This window comes from Eutrema salsugineum, unplaced genomic scaffold, assembly GCF_000478725.1.
Source record: "Eutrema salsugineum unplaced genomic scaffold, Eutsalg1_0 scaffold_3, whole genome shotgun sequence".
Classification (NCBI taxonomy): Eukaryota; Viridiplantae; Streptophyta; class Magnoliopsida; order Brassicales; family Brassicaceae; genus Eutrema; species Eutrema salsugineum.
Window position 1 is genome coordinate 17,770,834 of NW_006256756.1, and position 12,017 is coordinate 17,782,850.

At 40.4% G+C, this 12,017-nt stretch overlaps 1 non-coding gene and 1 pseudogene across 1 annotated transcript; one reads left to right on the forward strand and one right to left on the reverse strand.

Moving 5' to 3' along the window:
* The window catches only part of LOC112085499, a 163,244-nt pseudogene that overhangs the window by 81,325 nt on the left and 69,902 nt on the right, over window positions 1-12,017 (forward strand).
* LOC112085832 lies at window positions 4,699-4,806 on the reverse strand. The gene has a single exon (XR_002899120.1). It is a non-coding gene; the product is annotated as a small nucleolar RNA R71 (small nucleolar RNA).

Here is a 12,017-nt window from a genome sequence, read left to right on the forward strand (position 1 = left end):
TGTGCGCCTTGGTCTTCTTACACCAGGTAGCACACCCAGGCCGGAGTAAATTGCGAGTTGGGCTGCGACCTGGGCTCTTCTTGCACCAAGCCGCACATCTAGGTAGCACTCAGGCACCCTCCAAGCTTTTCAAACCTTAGACACTTCTCTAAGCCCTTTCACATGCTCCATTCCATTCATCACTGAGCTATGTCCTCCAAAAATCACCTAGAACCTGAGACAAACTCACAAAACCCATCAAAAGATCCTAAAACATAAAAAGAAATGAGAGAAAAAAATAAAAAGATTATATACAAGGATAAGCTTGGGGTGTCTCCCAAGAGCACTTTGTTTAAAGTCATTAAGTTTGACTTTGAAAAACCTGTTTTCAGCTGGGGTGAGGTTGAGCACTGATGCTCTTCAGCACTTCAATGGTCCTGAGCAAGAAAGCTGAGTTGGTTTGTTGCCTTTGGGAACCATTAGACCCTTGTCCTTGAGATCCCACCTTGAGACCTTTGTCCACCAGCTCTTGAATACCATCTGGGTCTTTATCAAAGATGGCCCTTGTGAGACATGCCCTCACTTCAGCAAACAGACCTGGCTTCCCATTGCAATCCAGCTTATACTTCAGAGAACCATCATCATCAACCCAAGGAGTAAGATCAAAGTCTTGAGAAGAAAGATCAGGTTTAATACTCTTGTCTTCTGATGCTGAGCCATCACTTTTGGTGTTGATCATCCTTAGATCACTAAGTGTAGGAGACCATGAGAGCAAGATGTCTTCTTCTCTGATCAATGGCTGTTCAGTCCCATCCTTGTAAACAGAGTTGGTGTGAGGTTCTTTTTCCATTTCCACAGCTGAGAAAGATTGGGATCCACCTAGAATCTCAGCACTTCCTACATACTTCATCTCAAGTACCTTAGGGGGTTCTATCTCTTGAACAACTGATCCACAAAATTCAGCTAAAGGTAACAGGGTAAAAGGCATCCTTATCCACCTTTGTAAGCACCACTCTTTGAGTATCAAAGTCAATCATTGCACAAGTGGTGTTGAGAAATGCAGTTCCAAGAAATAGGGGGAGCTCTTTGGTCTTCTTCATCTTCATGATGACAAAATCAGTGGGGATCACACATTCCCCAACTTGAAGTGGGTAGTCTTCTAAAAATCCATATGGTTTCTTGGAGTAGGAATCACCAAAGGTGATGGAAGAGGGGTAGGACGTTATAGACTTGACCTTTAGCTTCTCCATCATATCTTTAGACATTATACTCACACTTGAGCCTGAATCACACAAAGCATTCTCAACTCTAAAGTTTCCAAGAGTGCAAGAGATGGTGAACTTCCCTGGGTTGCCTAGCTTTGGGAGGGAGGTGGGCTTCATCTGAGTTGATTCAGAGGTGGAGGCACAATCTGTTAGCTTTGCTTGACCAGTTGGCAGCTCCTTTGTTTCAATAGACACTGAATCACTCCCTTGCTGATCAAAAAGAACTGAACCGGCTGCCCCCACACTTTTTCTCTCAATGTCCTCATTGAGTTCATGTAATAAGTCCATGAAATCATCTATAATGGTGTCCTCATCCACTTGAGTGTGTGCATTCTCAGTACAAACTTGACCATAAAGGAGGTCTTCAATCTCTTGCACAGCAGCTGAATGGTCATCATTGGAGTAGATGGCATTGCAATAATCTTTTGAGTTTTGAAGAGCTTTACCAGGAAGAGAGACTTGTGGTTCAGAAGTGCAAATACCCTTGTTCTTTTTAATAGACTTTAGTTCAGCGCCCAGTGTTTCTAGGTCAGATACCATCTTTTGTTGTCCTAGTAAGAGATGTTGGAGAAGAACATTGAAATCAGGACTTTGTTGAACAGGTGGTGGGCCAAAACCAGGAGGTGGAGCCTTTGGCTGTAGGCTGACTTGATTTGTGAAGCTATTCCCTTGATTCTGAACCGCTGGTAGCTGAAAGCCCTGTTGACCTTGGGAGTTACCTTGGTACTGATTCTGTTGAACAAAGCTTTGAGGAGGGTATATTTCGTCTTGGGGGTTGGCCACATTGTTGCTCCTATAGGACAAGTTCTGGTGGTTGTTGAAGTTGTTGTAACCATTGAACTTGTTTTGATTCCCAATGAAGTGCAACTCCTCTTGAGTGAGACCCTCTTCATTGATATTTGTGAAGCATCTCTTCTCCTCACCCACATAGTGTATAGGCTTTTGAATGGCAGCTAGGGCTTTGTCAAGCTTTATATTCAACACTTTAAACTTCTCTTCCAGCCCTTGGTGTCTACCAGAATCTTCTCCTCTATAGCTTCTATCATAATCTTCCCCATAAGTGTCTTGGCTCATGGCTAAGTTCTCAACAAGTTCCATAGCTGCATTGATTTCTTTTGCCAAGAAATTTCCATTTGATGCTGTGTCCAACTGAATCCTGATCTTAGGAACAGCTCCTCTATACAAAGTGCTAAGGAGGGAGGCTTCTGATAACACCGTATTTTGACCACTTTTATGGATCATAATTGTATCTTATGCAGGTGTTTTAACTCTGTTTTCAAATTTTTTTAAAGTTTTTTCATTGTTTTAGAGTTTCAAAAGACTTTACAGGAAACTTGGGCAAAAGATATGCAATTTGGAACAAATGAGCAATTTTGGATAAATGCAGACCGTCAGAAGTATGAGAAGAGATGAAGACCTTCTCACCGTGTGATCACCCCCAAATTTGAAGACAACAGAGAGGATCCAACCAGCTTTCTAATGCACTTGGTTTGGAGACAATCCAACGGTTAGATCTTCAGATACTCCCGATGCAAAAATGATAGAAAATGCAGTTCCGGAAGAGAGCAGGTGCCGGGACCGCGGCCAACACCCAATTTCCCGCGGGTAGAGCCACCGCGACCGCGGACTTTGGTCGTTCACTTTCCTGACGACTTAATTAAAGCCCAGATCAATTCCTTTCGTTATTTTTGAAGCCCTAAGTGTCCAGGACCATCCCAGAAGCTATAAATACCCTCTTTAGGTCATTCTAAAGAGGCAGAGACGAATAGAGACCGAAACTTAGACAACTTAGAGAGAGAGAGAGAGAGGGATTTCGGCTGGAACCCTAGAGGAGGCCGCCGCATCAGAAGAAGGAGCCGCCGCTGGAGGAAGACATCGCGCCTCCATCTGCTTCTCCGTTCTTCGTTCTTCTTCCTTCTTTTCTTTAGTTTCCTGCACCTTCAATTTCGTTTATGATGCTTTGTTACAATATGTTTGAGTAGTTACCCAGTTGGGTTTAAAGGGATTGTTCAAAGGGAATTTCATGTGTCTTTGCTTATGAATCGATAGATTTAGGATTTATAATCTTCTAGATGTTCTTCGTTTGCCTTTAATCTTATTGCGTGATTCTTTGCTGGCCACTTAGAAGCCGATCTGACATGATATGTTGCGAAAGTTTTCATTGATTGTCTGAAATAGGGTGAAACGAGCAATTCTTTTATAGGAGTGGAAACCTACCTGTAGTTGAGTTGTGAATATTGATGAGTCTTGTTCTGCTATTGCATCTTCTCCCTTCCAGAATCAGAGTGGAAACCTACTGATTAGGGTTGCGAGAGATAGTTGTTTAGTGCTGCGAAAGTAGGCTATTCATACTTCCGTGCCTCGAGTTCTAGAACATACGTAGTTGATTACCTTTATCACTTGTTTAAAATCGACCTAGCATAGACAATGAACCCCTGCGAAATACCCTTGAGCCCCAACGTTTGTCTTTAATTGTTTACAGCCTTCTAGTTTCAATCGATTTTTACCTTCAATTCTATTTGCTTTTATTCGCTTTTACTTGCTTTAATTCGCCTCTTGTTTAATTGCTTACTACTTGTTTTACTTGGTTTCGTTTTTCAATTGCTTTTTACTTGCTTTCTAGTTTAGATTTAGTGACAACCAAAAACCCAAAACCAAAACCAAAACCCTTTTAGTTCTAATCTGATTTAAGCGTTGCAGTGAATTCGTATTGAAACAACTAAGTCTCTGCGGATCGATACTCTAAGTATTACAGCGCACATCTGTGCACTTGCAGACATTTAGGAGTTATAAATTTAAAACCTGAAGCTTAGTAAAACGAAAACAACAAACCCCGCGTTTACACCCGCATCAAGTTTTTGGCGCCGTTGCCGGAGACTTATATTTGTTTCGTTGCGAATCCCAGCTTAAATCCATTAGAACACTTGTTTATTTTTACTTTTTCTTTTGAATTTTTCAGGTTTCTCTGCGATGAGAGACCGGGAACATGTTCCCGGGACTCTTGGTGATCCACCAAATCGTGTGGATGGTGATCCAAGCGATGATGACCTGACTGATGATGAGTTTGAAGAACCGATCTATGATGACAATGAGCTAATCGGATCGGTCAAACACAAAGATGAAGAACTGATTGGAAGTTTCGATTCACTCGAAAAATTAATGGGAGATCGAAGAGCTATTCAACCAGCCTTACCAAAGGATGGCAAAACCGAAATTAAGGTACCCCATATCCATTTAGTTCAACTAAATCAATTCTCTGGTTATTCATTCGAAAACCCGATAGACCATATCGAGACGTTCGAAGAATTTTGTGCAACCATTACAGCAAATGGGGATTACCACAAGTGTAGTCTTTTCCCATTCTCTCTTAGAGATAAGGCCAGCAAATGGCTAAAATCTTTGCCACCAGTAAAACTGCTTTCCTAAATCGTTTTTACACTAGAAATCTTGCAAATCTCTTAAGAAAGAAGATAAGAACTTTTAAACAAAAAGAAGATGAAGATCTTTTAGATACTTGGGAAAGATTTAGGGAATACCAAAGAGATTGTCCACACCATGGATATGCCGAGGAATACCTGCTAAGTATCTTCTATCGCGGTATAGCTCCAGAGTTGCGACACTCTTTTGATATAGCAAGTAATGGAGATTTCACAACTAGATCTGTAGAAGATGCTCACGTTTTCATTAAAAATTTAGGAAACAGCATCCGAAATCAAGAAACCTTTGGTAATTCTGCACTTCCTGAGAAGAAAGAAGAAATTTCAGAAGTTATAAAGTGTCTCCGTCACATAATGAATCATCTTGAATTGCAACAACCAAATAGGGTACACAATACGTGTAACTTTGATGGCTGTGACAACCCAATGGATTCTTATGGTCAAGGGATGGTTAACACTGCAGAAGTCTATCAAATTCAAGATTTTCCATTCGTTTCTGATCACCGCGGGTCCATGCATCTGGACCGCGGCCAAGCAAGGTTTCACCGCGGTCGTGCTGGTTCTGACCGCGGCCGAGACGTGTTTCACCGCGGTCGTGAGCCACCTAACCGCGGGAAATTTTCTTCTGAACTTGGTTGGACACCACCTTCCAAACCAATCTTGGGTATTCAATCTAATCCTGTTTCCTATCCAAGTTTTCCCTCTTCTGAAGCTGAAAACCTAAACAAAAAGATTCTAGATCTTGAAAAATCTATGTCTCAAGAGATTAGTGATCTTAGATCTGAACTAAAAGAGATGCAGAAGGATTCTGATACCCTCCTTAACATAATGGTCAAAACTAATTCTAAAAAGTTAGAAAATTCTGAAGAGGAGCTAAGTGAAAATTCTTTCGAAAGCTCAAGTGAAGCAGATCCCTCCGATAATGTGAAAGCTATCACACTTAGGAGTGGATTAGCTTACAAAGAGCCAGAATTTCCTAAAGATCCCGAAGTTGAGGAAAAGGGTAAGGAAAAGGAAAAAGAAAAAGAAAGAATCACGAATGAAGATGTTGAAAAAGAAGTGGTAGGAGAGAAGGATGGAGAAGAAGTAAGAGAAGATTCATCCCGGGAAATCCTCGGAGAAGACCTGATTCCACCTCCACCAACTCGTGTCTATAAACCTAAACCTCCATATCCTAGAGCCTTAAGAGCCCCTAAGAAATAGAAAGAAAAAGCTAAGCTGAAAGAGCTAGTCGATCAATTAAATGTGAAATTACCTTTTGTAGAAGCTTGTGCTATGATTCCTGCTTTAAGAAAATACATGAAGGGTATTTTAACAAATTCTTTAACTCTTGAAGAAGGCGTTATGATGATAACCCATGAATGTAGTTCTATCCTGCAAAGCCAAATCCCTGAAAAGAAAAACGATCCTGGATGCTTCGTACTTTCATGCACCATCAATGATGTAGCTTTTGAGCGTGCTCTCTGTGATTTAGGATCTAGCATAAACATGATGCCTCTTTCAGTAGCAAAATGTTTAGGACATCACACTTTCAAGCCGACTAAAATTTCTTTAGTATTAGCTGATCGTTCCGTGAGACAACCAATAGGTATCCTAGTAGATGTTCCTGTAGAAATCAAAAAATGTTCTATACCAACCGATTTCGTAGTTCTAGAACTAGAAAAAGAACCTAAGGATCCACTTATTCTTGGACGAACCCATTCCTATCTACAGCCGGAGCCATAATCAATGTTCCTGAAGGAAAAATCGACCTTCATCTAGCCGGCCTAGTTATGCAGTTTGACATGAACAAAAGTTTCGATAAACCAACTTTAGATGGCAAAATTTGTTGGGTTGATGAGTTAGACGGAATTATTGAGGAAGTCTATGAAGATCTGCTTCTAGACGACCCTTTAAGTGTCACGCTTTCACCCGCAAAAGATGAACGCAATTTCCTTGAAGAAATTTCAAGTGAGTGCACACGTATGCTTGATAAATCTGAAACTTATAGGAACCTCTACACTATCTAGATCTTAATGATCCTTGGAGCGAGCTTAAAGCTCCTAAAGTCGAGCTTAAAGCTCCTAAAGTCGAGCTTAAACCTCTTCCCGTCGGACTTAAGTACGCTTTCCTTGGACTAAATTCTACTTATCCTGTCAAAATAAACTCTGGTTTGACGGAAGAAGAAACCACAATGCTGCTGACTGAGCTGAGAAAGCATAGAAAAGCCTTAGGATATTCGCTTGATGACATACCTGGAATCTCTCCAGATCTTTGTATGCACAAGATTAATCTAGAGGATAATGCTAAAAACTCAATCAAAATTCAAAGGAGACTGAATCCTAATCTCATGGATGTTGTCAAGAAGGAGATTATGAAGCTTTTAGAAGCTGGAATAATCTTTCCTATCTCAGATAGCACTTGGGTTAGCCCAGTTCATGTTGTTCCAAAGAAAGGAGGAGTCACTGTCACTAAAAATGATAAAGATGAAATGATCGCTACAAGAACAGTAACTTGACATCGTATGTGTATCGATTACCGGAAGCTGAATGCAGCAACTAGGAAAGATCATTATCCACTTCCCTTCATAGATCAAATGCTAGAAAGATTAGCTAATCACCCCTACTATTGCTTCCTTGATGGATACTCCGGATTTTTCCAAATTCCTATTCGACCAGAGGATCAAGAAAAAACGACATTCACTTGTCCATATGGCACGTTCGCTTACCGACGTATGCCCTTTGGATTGTGTAATGCACCTGCTACCTTCCAGCGGTGCATGATGTCGATCTTCACAGACTTTATTGAAGATTTCATGGAAGTATTCATGGATGATTTCTCTGTCTATGGATCTTCTTTTGAAAAAATGCCTAGGCAATCTTGGTAAAGTTCTGCAAAGATGTGAAGATAAGCACTTAGTATTAAATTGGAAAAAATGTCACTTCATGGTACAAGACGGAATCGTGCTTGGGCACAGGATTTCCGGAAAAGGTATTGAAGTTGACGAAGCTAAAATCGAGGTCAAGACCAGCCTACAACCACCCACAAACGTAAAAGGAATTCGTAGTTTCTTAGGACACGCAGGATTCTATATGCGATTCATAAAAGATTTTTCTCAAATAGCTAGACCTCTTATGCGTTTGCTTTGCAAAGAAACGAACTTCGAGTTCGATGATGAGTGTTTAGCCGCGTTTCATAAGATCTAACAAGCTCTTGTCTCTGCCCCTGTCGTGCAAGCACCTGATTGGGAACTCCCATTCTAAATCATGTGCGATGCAAGTGACTATGCAGTCGGAGCAGTGCTTGGCCAACGAAAAGATAAGAAACTGCACGTAATCTACTACGCAAGCAGAACTCTAGACGATGCTCAATGCAATTATGCTACAACAGAGAAAGAACTTCTAGCTGTCGTATTTGCATTTGAGAAATTCCGTTCTTATCTCGTAGGATCTAAGGTCATAGTTCATACTGATCATGCTGCAATCAAGTATTTAATGTCTAAGAATGACGCTAAACCTCGGTTGATAAGATGGATCCTCCTACTACAAGAATTTGATATCGAAATTCGAGATCGGAAAGGAGCAGATAATGGAGTTGCAGACCATCTCTCACGAATTCGAGTTGAAGAAAGTTTGCCTTTAAATGATAGTTTGCCGGAAGAAAATATCTATGCAATAGATACTACCCCCAATGCCAATACCGCACCACCACGTCCTCTAATGCGACTAGCAGATGCTTTCAACACCCCATGGTTTAGGCACATAGCGAATTACCTCGCAGCTGATGTAGAACAACCACAATTTTTCGGTTATAGGAGGAAAAAGTTTCTGAAAGACGTAAGACATTATTTTTGGGATGAACCCTATCTCTATAAGAGATGTGCTGATGGGTTATTCCGAAGATGCGTGGCTGAAGAAGAGATGGAAGGAATTTTATTCGGATGCCATAGCTCGTCTTACGCAGGATATTTTGCAACCTTCAAAACCGCTTCAAAGATCTTACAAGCTGGTTTTTGGTGGCCTACTTTGTTCAAAGATACTCAAGCTTATATATCACGATGCGATAAATGCCAAAGGATGGGCAACATAAGCAAAAGGAATGAGATGCCTCAAAATTTTATTCTCGAAGTCGAAATTTTCGATGTCTGGGGAATAGATTTTATGGGACCCTTTCCAACTTCTTTTGGAAACAAATACATCTTAGTAGCAGTAGACTACGTTTCTAAATGGGTTGAAGCAGTCACTAGTCCCACCAATGATGCGAAAGTTATCATGAAGCTGTTTAAATCTGTTATATTCCCGCGTTTTGGAGTTCCTAGAATTGTGATAAGCGACGGAGGATCCCATTTCATCAACAGAGTTTTCGAGAATCTTCTTAGAAAGAATGGAGTTACACATAAAGTTGCTTCTCCATACCATCCCCAAACCAGCATTCAAGTAGAGATCTCAAACAGAGAAATCAAGTCGATTTTGCAGAAAACTACTGCAGTTCATCGCAAGGATTGGTCTACCAAGCTTGACGACGCATTATGGGCATATCGAACAGCATTCAAGACACCATTAGGAACAACGCCATTCAATCTAGTTTATGGAAAAGCATGTCAGCTTCCAGTAGAACTCGAGTATAAAGCACAATGGGCTATCAAGGAGATGAACATGAACCTGAAAACAGCTGGAGAAAGAAGACTACTTCAACTTCATGAGTTAGAAGAAATCCGACACAATGCTTACAAAAACTCGAAGATCTACAAGGAGAAGACTAAAGCATATCATGATAAGAAGATTATTCATAGAACTTTTGCTCCTAATGATAAGGTACTTCTTTTCAATTCTCGTCTTAAGCTTTTTCCAGGAAAATTACGTTCAAGATGGTCAGGACCCTTCACGATAAAGGAAGTCAAACCATACGGAGCCATTGTCCTGTGGGACAGAACCGGAAACTCATTTACAGTGAATGGACAGCGTGTAAAGCCATATCTGGCTGAAGAAAGAGAAGACGAAAGAGAAGTGATGTTTTTGATTGATCCATCATCGGCCAATGATGAGATCAAGGAGAGTCACGACCCCGGTTAAGTCTAATCGAGCAACAATGTCAAGCTAATGACTTGAAACAAGCGCTTAGTGGGAGGCAACCCACTTGGTATTTTATCTATTTCCCTTTGACCTTTATTTTCTATTTTTATTGCTTTGTTTCTGTTTTATTTAAATTCAGGTTTTCAATAAGGAAGAACAAACACAAAAGACGAGCAGCACTCTCCAGCACGATAAGTTCACTTAAACATTTCAACATTTCTACTTTCTTTACCATTCTTTCCAAGATTTATCACACTGAGGACAGTGTCAAATAAGTCTGGGGGAGGATGTTCATCCGTTACTAATGAAATTTGATTTGTTTTGAGTTTGTTTTGGACACATAAAATTTTTCAAAAAGTTTTTTTCGAAAATTCTTTTCAAAAAGTTTTTTTCGAAAATTCTTTTCAAAAATGTTCAAAAAGTTTTCAAACCAGGAACACAATAAACATTTCTATGATGATTTAGACCAGTGTGCTTCTACGCTATTTCCTCGTTTTTTGCTCTTTTTGTGATTTAGGCCTAGACTAGGCGGTAGCTAAGTACTTGCATTACGAAATCCCACCAGATGACTTCTATTCATGGAGATTCTTTCTGACAGGATATACTAGCTCATTTTATTAGACCTTAATATTGACATTTAATTTTCTCATCATTGATTTTAGGCAGGCATCGACATACACATCTAGGACGTCTTTTACCCTCACTTTTACCACTCTTTGTCGTCCTAGATGACCAGTTTATCTTTACCTGGTACCATACCCTAAATCCAAAACCCTTGTTTTCAATCCTCGTGCATTCTCTCTTTAGTTTATATCAGCAGATATGTTCAAAAACGTCGGAGAGAAGAGGAGCGACGCAGTTTTATGTCACTCACATAGGAGACTGAATGGAATTGGGAAGGAAGAGTATCAGAAACATCAAGAAGATTTACAAGACAAATCTTAACTGGTAATTTCGTGCTCTCTAAGACTCTATATCTAAAGGTGTTCCCTCTCTTTCAAATAAAAAAAAAATAATAATAATAATTTGAAAAGAGAGAGGGAAACAAAAAGCCTAATGAGTCCTAGATTGTCGAAATTTGTGGAGCAAGAAGAATCTACTAAGCGTTTATAGAGCTATGGTTTTGAAAGATTTACAAAAATCTAAGTCTGGGGGAGTTAGGAGAGAACCTGAGGAAGAAGGCCAGTAATCTATGGCAAGAAGAAAGTGACTGAAAACTGTGGATACCAACAGCTTCACTCTCTCTTGCGGTTTTGCATAATATCTTGCATTCTCCAGATCTTCAGGTAACCCGTAAACACTTTAAGCCTTACCCCTAGAATTACCCTTTTTACACCTAACCTAGATTGCCTTGCCTAGACGTTCTTTGATGAGAACCACCGAGATTTTTAATGCATGTTAAGAGCTAGTTGACTGGAAGTCAGATCTAAGTGTGTAGATTTTCGCATGATAGACTAACGGACTGGTGAGAATTTTCTAGACTAGATCCAATTAGATGTTTCACGATAAGTTATGGTTAGAAGGACGGTCACTGAGATATTGTTTAGTTCGTGCGATTTTTAAAATTCTTTACTGACTTAAGTTTGTTTGAGGACAAACAGAAAGGTAAGTCTGGGGGAGTTGATAACACCGTATTTTGACCACTTTTATGGATCATAATTGTATCTTATGCAGGTGTTTTAACTCTGTTTTCAAATGTTTTTAAAGTGTTTTCAATGTTTTAGAGTTTCAAAAGACTTTACAGGAAACTTGGGCAAAAGATATGCAATTTGGAACAAATGAGCAATTTTGGATAAATGCAGACCGTCAGAAGTATGACAAGCAATGAAGACCTTCTCACCGTCTGATCACCCCCAAATTTTGAGACAACATAGAGGATCCAACCAGCTTTCTAATGCACTTGGTTTGGAGACAATCCAACGGTTAGATCTTCAGATACTCCCGATGCAAGAATGACAGAAAATACAGTTCCGGAAGAGAGCATGTGCCGGGACCGCGGCCAACACCCAATTTCCCGCGGGTAGAGCCACCGCGACCGCGGACTTTGGTCGTTCACTTTCCCGACGACTTAATTAAAGCCCATATCAATTCCTTTCGTTATTTTTGAAGCCCTAAGTGTCCAGGACCACCCAGAAGCTATAAATACCCTCTTTAGGTCATTCTAAAGAGGCATAGACGAATAGAGACCGAAACTTAGACAACTTAGAGAGAGAGAGAGAGGGATTTCGGCTGGAACCCTAGAGGAGGCCGCCGCATCAAAAGAAGGAGCCGCCGCTGGAGGAAGA